The sequence below is a fragment of the Propithecus coquereli genome, unplaced genomic scaffold, assembly GCF_000956105.1.
Source record: "Propithecus coquereli isolate 6110/MARCELLA unplaced genomic scaffold, Pcoq_1.0 Scaffold198, whole genome shotgun sequence".
In the NCBI taxonomy this organism is placed as follows: Eukaryota; Metazoa; Chordata; class Mammalia; order Primates; family Indriidae; genus Propithecus; species Propithecus coquereli.
Window position 1 is genome coordinate 1484307 of NW_012144744.1, and position 13854 is coordinate 1498160.

Genomic DNA, 13854 nt, shown 5'->3' on the forward strand with positions numbered 1-13854 from the left:
TTTCTTTGCTCATCCATAAGAAGCAACTTCTCATCTGTTCAAATTTTATCATCGGATGGCAGCAATTCAGTCACATCTTCAGACCCTACTTCTAATTCTAGTTCTCTTGCTATTTCCACCACATCTGCAGTTACTTTCTGCACTGAAATCTTGAACCGCTCAAAGTTATCCACGAGGGTTGGAATCAACTTCTTCCAAATATTTAGAAGTTTTGACTTTCTCCCATGAATCACAAATGTTCTTAAGGGCATCTAGAATGAGGAATGCTTTCCAGAAGGTTTTCAATATACATTGCCTATATCCATCAGAGGAATCACTTTCTATGACAGCTATAGCCTCACAAAATGTATTTCCTAAATAAGAAGACTTGAAAGTCAAAATCACTCCTCGATCCATGGGCTTCAGACTGGATGTTGTGTTAGTAGGCATGAAAACATCATTAATCTCCTTGCATATCTCCACCACAGATCTTGGGTGACTAATTGCATTGTCAATGCACAGTAATATTTCAAAAGGAATCTTTTTTTCCTGAGCAGTAGATCTCAACAGAAAGCTTAAAATATTCAGTAAACCATGGTATAAACAGATGTGCTGTCATCCAGACTTTGTTGTTCCATTTCTACAGCACAGGCAGGGTAGATTTAACATTAATTCTTAAGGGTCCTAGGATTTTTGTAATGGTAAATGAGCACTGGCTTCAGCTTAAAGTCACCAGCTACACTAGCCCTCAACAAGAGAGTCTGCCTGTTGTTTGAAGCTTCGAAACAAGGCATTGACTTCTCTCTAGCTATGAAGTCCTAGACAGTATATTCTTTTAATATATGGACGTTTTGTCTACATTGGAAACCTGTTGTTTAGTGTAGCAACTTTCACTAATTATCTTAGCTAGATCTGCTAAATAACTTGGTGCAGCTTCAATATCAGCCCTTGTTGCTTCACCTCGGATTTTATGTTACGGAGATGGCTTCATTCCTCAAACCTAATGAACCAGCCTCTGATAGCTTCAAAGTTTTCTTCTGCAACTTTCTCATCTCTCTCAGCCTTTGTAGAATTGAAGAGAATTAGGGTCTTGTTCTGGATTAGGCTTTGTCCTAAGGGAATGTTGTGGCTGGTTTGATCTATCAAGACCACGAAAACTTTCTCTGTATCCGCAGTAAGGCTGTTTTCCTTTCTAATTATTCATTTGCTCACTGAAGTGGCACTTCTAATTTCCTTTAAAATTTTTTTACTTTGCGTTCACAATTTGGCTAACTGTTTGGCAGAAGAGGTCTAGCTTTTGGGCTATCTGATCTTTTGGCGTGCCTTCCTCATTAAACTCATTCATGAGCTTCCTCACTAATGAATCAGAAGTTCATTTCTAACTTTTAATTTAAAGTAAGAGGCAGGCAATTATTCCTTTAACTTGAACACTTAGAGGCCATCGTTGCATTATTAATTGGCTTAATCTCCGTATTGCTGTGTCTCAGGGAATAGGGAGCTCCTAGGAGTGGGAGAGAGATGGGGGAGTTGCTGATCAGTAGAGTAGTCAGAACACGCACATTTATCCATTAAATGCACTGTCTTATATGGGTGTTATTTGTGGCACCTCGAAACAATTACAGCAGTAACATCAAAGATCACTAATCGCAGATCACCATAACAGATACTATAATGATAATAAAAAAAGTTTAAAATGTTGTGAGAATTACCAATGTGACACAAAGACCCAAAGTGAGCATATGTCATTGTAAAAATGCTACTGATAGCCTTGCTAGACACAGGGTTCCCACAAGTCTTCAATTTGTAAAAATCACAATATCTGAGAGGCACAATAAAATGAGGTATGCCTGTTGTTTAATAGCAATTCATTGTGATAAGTGCTATGTTATATCAGGTACATGATTCTGTGTGTAGGGAGGAGGTCAAGAAAGGCCATTTGAAAAATGCTTCCAAGTTGAGTCATTATCTAGCAATGAGTCATTATCTAACAATGAGAGTGAAGAAGGTTTCTGGGGTCCTGAAAGTAGTTTAACATATCTCATGAGATGAAGAGCAGAGAATGAAAGAGTAGAGGTAAATAGGACATATCTTTCAAAGGAGCTCTGAGATCCACTTATGGAATAACATTAAGCTTTCTGTGCATATGTACATAATTTTTTAAAAGGCATGGCCTTGGCCAGGCACGGTGGCTCATGCCTATAATTCTAGCACTCTGGGAGGCTGAGGCGGGAGGATTGCTTGAGGTCAGGAGTTGAAGACCAGGCTGAACAAGAGTGAGACCCCATCTCTACTAAAAATGGAAAAATTAGCCAAGTGTGGTTGCGCATGCCTGTGGTCCCAGCTACTTGGGAGACTGAGGCAGGAGGATTGCTTGAGCCCAGGAGTTTGAGGTTGCTGTGAGCTAGGCTGATGCCATGGCAACAATAGAGTGAGACTCTGTCTCAAACAAACAAACAAACAAACAAACAAAAAGCATGACTTTAATTTTTAAGGACAGTGTAGGAAATGTTAAGTTTGGGTCAACTATAAAGATGGTGTCCACATTTTTCTGAATGTCATTTTCACAATGGAAGATCAATGTAAAAACATGTTTATTAAGGGAAAACACAAGCTACCATTCCTTTTTCACAGAGTAGATATTGAGGTGGGAGAAATAGTACTTCCTTAAGCAATTGAGAAATAATAATCCCATTTCATAGATGAGGAAATTGAAAGATAAAATTCAACTAGGTTAATCTCTATATTAGTACATATGCTAAAACCAGAATTAAAATTTACTAATACTAGACAAGCATGACTAGACAACAAGTGATGTGGCATAATGATCACTTGGCATACTCTCAAGAAGAGCTAAGCTCTTGCTTTAACTTGACTGGTGATATTTATGCAAATGGCTTCCCTAGTCTTTAAATAAGAATTAAGGTCTCTTTTATTCCTAACCTTCTTGGATTCTTAAATATTTTACTTTTAATTACAAATCATTTTACTTGTTACCTACTAGTTTTAGAAAAGTGCAAATGATAGGATAATCTACTATGTTTAATTGAAAGTATGTCAACCTGGTGTATAGGTCAGCCTGAGATTTTTCTGTTTAAGCATTAATATTTCAAATTGCTCCACGATACTGAAGATTCATTGATAAGAAGTCTTGATGAGTACAGAGCTGCTCCCAGCCAAATGTCTAGTCAGCTGCCATGGGGGAGCTTCTCTATGTTCTCTGTGTCTATTTTCTATTTGCTTCCATCTCAGTATTCACCTGTGGGTGCTGTGGGTCTAGATGGAAAGTGCTAGAAAACTACATACAAGAGTACCCTAGATTCTCAGTAGACATCATGTGACCTGGGGAAAATTTACATGAATATTAAATCATTGCACAATTGAAGGTTTTTATGTCAATTTTTCTACTCTATGCACAAATTTGTTTCTTATAAAAGTGACCTTGGGAATTGCATGTTTATGTTTATTGAGCACTTACTGTGGGCCTTTTATCTTTCCAAATATTTTACATATATTAACAAATTTGATTTTTATATTAGCCCTATAATTATTATTATTATATTTTTATTATCTATCTAACAAATGGAAAAAAACCCCACCAATTAGTGGGGGCATATAGGCATCAATTAACTTGCCCACAATTGCACACATAGTAAACGATCTAGTCAGAATTCCAATCTAAACTGTCTGATTCAGGAAAATGGATTCAGTTTTCTTATTTTAAAGACATTTCACCTTTCTTTACTTAGAACTGAATTACATTGTCTGAATTTTGTGGAGTTTTTTTCTTTTCTTTTTAATTATTATGGGTACATAATAGTTGTATACCTTGTACACATCATGAAGTCATTTTGTGTTTACAAAACATTCTTATTATTTACCTTCTCTAGAACTGATACAAACTGTCTTAGGTTATCAGGATAGCTATTTAGATTTTCATTTTAGAAAAATAGCTGAGTCTCAGAGGGGATGACTTACCTAAGCTCTGGACCAGGGTCACTCTAGGCCAACTGAGTTATTTACTATTTCTAACAAGAGTTGCTTCCCTTACTACACAGTTTGTTTTTACTGCATAAGTAAAATTGTAATAGAAACATCAAGGACCATTCAAAACCATTTCTCTTAGTTTTTTAGGCCCTATTATTTAGTTAAGAAGATGACTGGATGACAGCATTTTGGTGTTAAAAAATGCAACACACGATGGCTCATGCTTGTAATCCTAGCACTCTGGGAGGCCGAGGTGGGAGGATCGCTTGAGGTCAGGAGTTTGAAAAATGGAACACATACTCATGGCTGAAAAGAACTATTGAGAGTTTACGAGAACAAATACTTTCAATGACAAACGTGGAAGCCAAACTTGTGTTAATCTCACCATATACCCCTAAGAGAGAAATCACGCTCATAAAATCAAGGAGTTGACAGTATAGCAAATCAGGATTTACAACAGCATAAACAAGAGGCAATATGATGTGTGCAGAATATATTAAATGTCTACAAACCCAGGCTGGGTTACTCGAAGTCATATAACTGCAAATGTTTGTCAGAAATGGAATCAGTGGGCTCGAACTACCCTATGTAGGATCTCCTGTGTAAACAAATCAGAATCATAAACCTGTTAAAGCAAACTTGTTCAGGTACCTGAATGAGGAAAATGTTGTTTTCTAGAAGCATCTGAATATTCCAAGGAAGAAAGTTGGTACAGTGTGGGAGAAAACACCTAAGATTAGCAACCAGATCATATTCAAATAAGGCAAAGGTCTAGCTGTAGCCAACAAAGTATTTTCTCTACTTTGCTTCTGTGTTTGATCTTTAAAGGCCTACTGCTCATGCGCAGAACACAGCTCTCTGAACCTCCTCTGGTTCTAAGTGCTGCCTGATATATGTACAAGTACATATATGTGTGTGTAGGTGAGAGTGTATATGTGTGTATATATATATGGTTCTTTGTTTACATAAACTCTATCAAATTTAATTTGTCTAAAGGTTTTCTTTTAATAGGACATTGTGCTAGGTACTTCTCACAGTTTCCCTGATAGTGTATCATTTTCATTTTACTGATAAGAAAATTCAGTCTCCAAGAGGTTAAAGATATTTTTCAAGTTCACATACTTAATAATCTGTAGCACAGGAATTCAAATCTAGGTGTATCAACCAAAAAGGCAACGGAAGAGACAGATGAAAGAGTCAGAGAAATAGGAGAACAACTGGAAAAGTCCACTATCTTGATGGACAATGGGTGAGAAGCCTTCAAAGAGGAAATAATTTGATGTTTGAGGCCTGGGGAGGTCACTTCAGACCTTTTAAGGCACAACTTCTATGAGTGTTATGTTGACATAGAATTCATATGTCAAGGCAGCTGAAGCCATCTGTTTACTCCCTGTTTAAACTAATTTGCTTTTGTTTGTTCACAGTGACAAGCTATGCTCTTCTCCCTATAGCCCATCTTCTTTATTATAATAGGTACCCTGTGAAAAGAACAGATGTGTGGATCAGGGAGAATTTGTGACCATTCTCAGAAAAACCATTTCAGGTACTTGTACTATGAAAAGAGGATGAGATATGCCAAGTGCATTTTCTCCTCCTCTTCTTCCACTTTCTCCTCCTCTTCCATCTTCTCTTCCTCCTTCTCCTTCTTTATCACCACCATCATAGTTTTACTGGTATGAAAGCTAGAAAGCCCCCTCTGGCCCTGAGCAAGTCAGTTAGCCTTTCTTATGGTAGTTCCCTCGTATTTAGAATAATTATTCAGAATAATAATGTCAAATAAGACAGTTGGATCAGGCTATCTCTTGGTTCCTTCCCAGCTTTAAAATTTGAGAATTGTCAAATTAATCATAATGAGTTCATTCTGCATAAGACAGAGGGAAAAGAATATGACATAAAATATAATCCTGCACTCTAGGGGCTTAGAAACTAGAGGGTTTCTGAAAAAGCTGGGATTCATGTAAGCATATTCCAAGGGCCATTCAGACTATAATGCTAGGCTGGCTAAAAGGAAGCCATTTTACTTCCAGTACACTTTTGGGTTGTTGTGTCTTAAAAGTTCAGAAATAACCTGCTCCTTGCTTACACAGCTGCCAGGCACAAAATTAGAAAATGACTTTGAGGAAAAACAGACATCCTATTGGTTGCTAGTAACCATTGAGCAAGTCATGATGATTTCCACAAAGCTTGCTTTCTGCCACTAACCCTCTTTACCCCTTTCATTTATAAGTTGCTCAGTAAGGAAAGGAGATGAGATGGTCTTTGAGACAATAGCCCACCATCTACCCAGGCTGCTTAATAAACCACCTTTCCTCCACCAACACTCGCCTCTCCTGTCTGGTTCTCGGGTGGTAGGCAGGTGAACCTACATTTGGCAACATTCACAACAAAAAGTACCTGAAAATATATCATTAGGAAATACTGAAATCTTATTATCTCATATAATATTCAATAATATTTATCTTTGAAGGTTAAATTGGGTTATTTGCCTCTTTCCTTTATCACTTTACTTATTACCCTCACCCTATTACTCCTTCACTTCACTTTTCAAAATGATATTTATGATTCAAAGCCCAAGCCTCTAATACCTGGTACTCTAAAAGACCTCTTTGCTCAACAAGAAATGATCTCACCATCCTTTAAATTCAAATTCTACAACATCATAGCCCAGGGGCACCTGGGGAACATTCTATTTTGGAAGGGGCCTGATTTTGAAGTCTAGCTCAACCACTGATTAGCCAGCAGACTTCCCTAAACCTTCATTTCCTCTCCAGTGAAGTAGGTCTCATAATAATCTCTTCCTCACAGGGCTGTTATGCAGATTAAATGATGTAACATGAATGTGCTGAGCATAGATTCAATGAATGTATCTGAATCCTCCCCTGGCAATTTACTCAGCTGTCCATTCCAGTCAAGTGTGTATCTGTTTTATCCTCTATGGGAGAGAATGAAATCTGAGGACAGGAAACTCCTCTCTTACTCATCTCTGCATTTTCCTCACTGCCCTGTGCTGCCCAGTACCTAGCATAGATTCTCTGTTTGTGTATAAATTTCATTATATTGTTGTCACTCTGTGCAAATCATCTCCTGAAGCTTGTTAAGAATGTTCAGCAACATATACTTCAACAGTAACAGGAACAGAGTGGAAACCCTCTCTTGTCTTCTTCCTGCTCCCTAATCCTTATGCCTCCCTCCTCTGCTTTGGAGAGGAGGCTGCAGTCAGTCATTTCACCATAAGAAAATCATTAATTTTCTAATGAAAATCCCTGTTGTTAAATATTCAGCACTGTCACAAGCCCTAAGGGAGAGACTGCATTGACGTGATGCATTTGGCCAATGTGTGAGCCCTGCCTTGGTGAGAACAGACTCTCCGCTGACTCTAGGAGACAATTGGTGAGAGGCCTGAATAATGAAGCTTGAATGCTCACCAGTGCACTTTCTCTAGCTGAACACCAGCTCCTACCTAACCCTTTTCCCTTTTCATTCATCCCCCTTACAACTTCCTAAGGATTTGGCAGTTTTCCAATGTGTCCAACCTACCAAGCTGTAAATACTCAACTGAGAAATACAAAATGTGTTTATGGGACTTCTGATGGCTCCTCATCTAAACCATAAATATGAAATGCATTTCAACATTTCTCAGAAAAAACACTCCATCTTCCAGATTCAATTGACAGCACAAATTTACTCCCCATGAGACAACACCAAAATCTCAACTTTGCAGTTTTCAATCAAGCACACGCATGTGGCTGCATTGTGCCTAACTAAAGTGGAACATTATTATGTCATATACCCTAAGTGGCCATGTCTTAAAATTATTATTTCTAAGCTGTGAGAAAATTGAGTTTGGTAGTATTTGAGCATCATAAACAGTTAGTCTAAGACTTTGATGTTAAAGACTTTCTATGGCTGCAGCCACAGTATAAACAGATGAAATACCGTGTGGATAAGATTATAGATTTAGAAATCAGACATTTCTTTTTACCACCTACATAATGTGCCACTTGAAGTTACTTAATATTTCCAAGCCTCAGTTTCTTCGTAAAAATAAAATAGCAAGAAATATGAAAACTACCTAATAGAATATTTGTGACACTAAAGTGAAATGTATATAAATCATCTAGTTTTGCACTGGCACTTATTAAACACTCAACTAAAGGTGCCAGCTAAAAAATAAACTCTTATATCCATTACAAGGTAGAAACCTTAAGACCAAGATGCTTACCGAGCCCTCAGAGATATCGCCGCCTTGAGGCTGAGCTACCTGGACCTGTAATCAAAACTACAAAGACTCAATTTCAACCCAACATTCTTGATCCTGTCTTCATTTTTTTCCCTCCATCTATTGCGAGCTGTGATCAGGCCAGGATTAACTACTGGTTTCTATAGGATTGAACCTTGAGGCATCTAGGAATGATTGTGTAAGGTAATTATTTATGTCTCTGTCTCTCCTGCTGGAACGTACACTCTCAAGGGCAGGGCCTATGTCTTTCTTTATCATGGCTCTTAGTGATCAACAAGGGAATGCCACTGCCTAATTGCTAGTGTCAGGACAGCTCCCAGTTGATACTTCTCAGAGACTGTTTTGTTTTGTCTAGCTTTTTCTTTCTAAAGGTGTTAACTAGTTTATCTCATATATGAAAGGGACTTTGAGGCTCGTGGCACCATGCTGGGTGCTTTATTTACATGCTTCATCTCATTGAATCTTCACAATGATCTATCAAATAGACACTCCTGTTATTCCTACAGTATTAATGAGAGAACTGATGATTACAAAGGTTAAGTAGACTTGCCTAAGGTCTTCCAGCAAGTGACTGAGCCTGGATCCCAAACCAGAACTTACTGAGTATAGAGCCCACTGACTAATTAAATGCCCATTTACAGGAAGTATTGACAAATGTAATGAGCCTGGACAATCACTATGAAGGATTGTTGATAGATTTCATTATTGTGTTTCTAGTTTTTGTAGGCATCTCATCCCAGATCGCAGCAACTGACTCCCCTTGAAAGTTGGAGAGCTCAAAACTGTTTACATTTACTCATACAACCATCTCATGTGACCAGAGATTGACAGAGTCAAAACTCTTCTCTTAGAGTCCAAGGCTCAGCACTAAAGTGTGTAGTATCAGGGTAACCCACCCTGTAGGGAGCCTCCCAATATGTGACAGGAAGGGCATGCTCCCCACCCCACATATCCTTACTGGCCATGGGATTCTAGAGCAGGAGACTCTATACACAATATTGGTCCACTATTTCTCCATTTTTATGTGATTCAGCTATAAGAAGATATTGAAGTTTGGGACATGGGCATGTCAGCTTAGAGACGGAACAGAGAAGTCTCAGAGAATAGGAACATAAGATCTTACCTGGGAAGTAAATGCCAGCTGTCATCTAGAATAATCCAGGGGATTATTCTACAAAACAAAAATCCCCTTTAATACTTTCTACAAAAATCCCTTCCAACTTTGAGACTAAGAGATCCCTAGAGATGGGTCTGAGACCTCTACTGGGTCTCGCCACAGGCCAAGTTTATACTGATGCCCAGGTGAAAATACACGAAGCAGGTTTAATCTATTTTTAGATAGCCCAGAAATCAGAATCAGTAGGGAGCCAAGAGAAGCTTTGAGGATGCTGAAGTCATTCACTTTGTATTAACAGAAGTTAAGAGGATTTTTTCTGGCATCTTTATTTGGAAGTCCACAATGACTACCTAACCAAAACAGACCCTTCCCCCCCCCCTCTTTTCTTCACAAGCCCCCAGTCAGTGCACAGCAACCTCTATTCTCAAATAAGCCTGGCTAATTGATTCTCTTAACTTTGGGGGTGACTGTCTTAGATGGTTTCTTCCTAACCTTTTTGGCTGCTTCTAATCCTATTAGCAACCTCCCATCATAGAACATTAATATGGTTGTATCTGATTTCAGTTTTTTTTGCCAATATCCTACAAAATACAGCAGCTTATTAGTGACTTTTATGTCATGCGGTTTTAGCAAAACTGAATGCTAATGAGATGTGATTGGGTGGAAAATTATAGCAATAGGGTGCTTGCTGTCTGTAATTGCAGCATAGGCTTTAGTTAGGAATGGAGCTATCAGGATTTCTTTTACTTAATAGTGATTTCTGAAGCACAGAAAGGCACAGAAAGGTATAAATTGTATTTACAATTTATACAGCAGATGATTAAGTGGTTTTCACTGGTGGATGGTGGGACAGCCTTGCAAATCATAAAAACGATCAGGGAAAGCAGAGGGAAGGTAACAGTTGCATTGTCTCATCTGAAGCCTCACTTATTACCCTGCCCCCCAAAAGGAGTAGAAAGGGAAGCAGGATCATGGCAATAATGGTGGTCTTATCTAAAATAAACTTATTAAATGAGACAGATTCTTTATTAACTAGTCAGGAGTCAAATGATTAAACAGCTTTTCTTGCCATTGAATTTCTAGCAGAAATCAATGTACATTATACAGTTGCAGCAGCTGAGATTGCAAAAGACCCAAGGACAGTGTAAAGGCTGTGATTTACTGAAATATTTCATCAGTGTAATGGTCAAGAGATGGAGTACAGTTTGTCCATAGAGTATAGCTTATATCTTGTTTATTTTTGTATATGTTAGAAAAACTACTTGCATAAACTCCCCAATTGTAGAATTCCTGTTGCAAAACCATTAACTGTCCAACTGAAAAGAATTGTCTCTCCATTCAGGGCATTTTTAAAAATAAAAAGCTGCTGTATAGAGACTTAGATATTGTCATTCAACTATAGACGGTGCTACCCAATGAGTTTGGCATGGTTTACGACAAATACCGTGACAGGGAGTTGTTAGAGGCAGTGCCAGGCGCTCCCTGTGCCAGCGCAGGGCACTAAAGAGGCACAGAAGAGACTGTAGTTTATGTTCTTGCATAATTCAAACAACTGGCTTGACCTTTCATGCAAACTTTCTTTAACGCCTACAGCTTTTGGGAGTTTGTACAAATAATCATCTTTCCAATTGAAACTTTAGAGAAAGATGTACAATTTTAAAAAGAGGAAAAATATAAATTTCAACTACAATACTCAGTAGCTGAAAGAATTCCTTCTCCTTGATTAACAGTAAACATATTATTTAATTATTTGTGAAATGTCTACTTTTGAAAAGGATTTGAAGTGGCTTATAATAAAACCCTTGTATAATCAAACTTCCAATTATCTACTACTGTGTATCAAACTACCCTAAGTCTCAATGGTGTAAAATAACAACCATTTCATTCCACTCAGAATTCTATGCATCAGGATTTGGGGAATGAAACAGCAGAATGGCTCAATTTGAACAACTATAAATTTCTGGGATCATATATCAAGGGTGTTTGGGGGGCCCTTGGGTCTTCATGCCACCCCTGCTAGGGCTGAATGCCCAAGGTGGTTTCTTCACTCATATGTCTGGTCCTATTAAAATGACTGGAACAGCTGGGGCTGGCCAGGCCCTTCTCTTTTCACAAACTCTGCCCAGGCAGCTTCTTCATAGCTTGTCAGTCTCTGGGTAGTTGGGTTTCTATTACATGGCAGAGAGCTTTTCCTTATGATCCAGGAGGCCTGAGCAGAAGCTGGGAAACTTCTAATGAATGACGTAAGCTTGGAAGTCCCAAAACCCTCCATGTGTGACCTCTATTACATTCCAGTGGTCAAACAAATCCCTAAGGCTAGCCTTGATTCAAGAGTAGAGGAATCAGACAGTTTTTTTCAGGGGAAAGAATAGACCAGATTATGCAGCCACTATAGGCATACTATAACTAGAATAATGATATGTTTAAAGTAAGAGGAGCTGAGAAAACGGTTATATCAGAAAAGAAGGATCATGACACATCCTACTATGAATATAGAATTTAACCTCGAGTTTCTCTGTGATCAAGGCAAAAAGAAAAGAAAGAAGGAGGAACTTAATATTCATTAACTGTTTCAAAAGATCATGCTAGGTTTGTAGTCAGGACAAGGTTTTTTCAACTATTTTCCAATGAATAGAATAATAATCAACAAAGATAGAACATGACATGTATTTTATACAGCAACTTTCTTCCAAACCATTTCCTTTTTGTCTCAGTAGCCCAATTCACCCACGTGGTGGTAATCATTCTGGATAGGAATTTAACAGCTTAGAATGGAGGCTGAGATTAGGAGGGCTGGAAGAAAGAAAAAGGAGAAATGGGAGTAAGCTGGGACAATCATCAAGAAAAAGAAAAACAAAGAAGTGGGGGTGGGGGATAGAGAGAGAGAGAGAGAGACAGAGAAACTAGATAGACAGACTTTGGCCTGCTCAGCCTCGTAAAGAGTTTCACATGTCACAAACTCAAATGTCTCTAAGGGTCTGGCGGGTATCTAAAATATCAGCAACATACGAAGCCTACAATGATACAAAGAGGTGAAGCCTCTGTCAAGTAGAACAGTGTGTGTCCTATCTAAAAGCATCAAATTATTTTTGATTAAGTTGATTTAATGCCAAACATACCCATTTTTATAGCTGACTTCAGACTGCTGCTGACTGTCAGGTTGTATCCCTTGAACTTGATTCTGTGGAGAAATTCTGAGATCTTAGGCCGAAAAATCACATTGCTAGATTTGCTAAGTCCCTCCTAGTATAGAGACCCTCCAGGATGGCACTGAGGGTTCATAACAGTTATTCACAGAAATGACCTCTCCCTGTTCTCAGTTCCTAAGAGTTAGGACCTATCACTTTCTGAAGTAGTCACTGTGGAAGAAATAAGAGGTGGAATTTTCATTGCCCATAAGGGACAAAATAATGAACTAAGTGAGGCTAGTGCCAAATATGACTCTTGCTGAAATCCAGAGTCTTAGAGCTGAGAAATGCATCAGTGTATTCTGTAAAGCAAGCTACTATGTCAATTACTTCTGATTGTTACCTTTTAGATATCTAATGTGCTAAAAGTAACAAACAAAAAAAAAGGACTATAATGTATTCTTTACCCTTTGGCCTATTTTTCCCATTTTCTCCCCTCTCCCACCCCTGGTAACCACCATTCTACTTTATATTTCTATGCATTCAACATATTTCTTTTAGATTCAACATATAAGTGATATTGTACAGTATTTTTTTTCTTTTTGGCTGATTTCACTTAGCATAATATCCCCAAGATTCATCTATGTTGTTGTAAATGGCAGCATCTCCTTTTTTTAAGGCTCAATGATATTCCATTATATATATTCCAATTTCTTTATACATTCTTCTGTTGATGGACACTTAGGTTGTTTCTATATCTTCATTATTGTGACTAACACTGCAATAAACATGGGAGTGATGATATCTTTTCAACATGCTTATTTAATATCCTTTGGATATATACCTAGTAGTGGTCTTGTTGGATTACATGATGGTTCTATTTTTAATTTTTTGAGGGACCTCTGTACTGTTTTGTATAATGGTAGTACCAATTCATTGTCTCACAAATGGTTGTACAAATTTATAGTAGACAAGGGTTCCTTTTTCTCCACACCCTCACCCACCCTTATCTCTTTTCTTTTTGATAATAGTCATTCTATTATCAAAATAATAGGTGTGAGATAGTTTTGATTTGCATTTCCTTGGTTATTAGTGATGTTGAACACCTACATCATAATCAATAGGAGGAAATTGAAATCCTTTTCTTTAAATTCTGGTACAAGGCAAGGATGCCCACTCTCAACGCTTCTACTTAGCATAGTACTAAAAGTACCAACATGAGCACTTGGAAAAGAAAAAGAAATAAAAGGCATCCAAATCAGAAAGGAAAAAGTAAATTGATCTCAGTTGGCTGATATGTAATACAATATATAGAAAACCCTGAACACTCCACAAAAAAGCTAATGAACTAATAAGTGAATCCAATAAAGTAGCAGGATACAAAGTCAACACACAAAATCAATTGC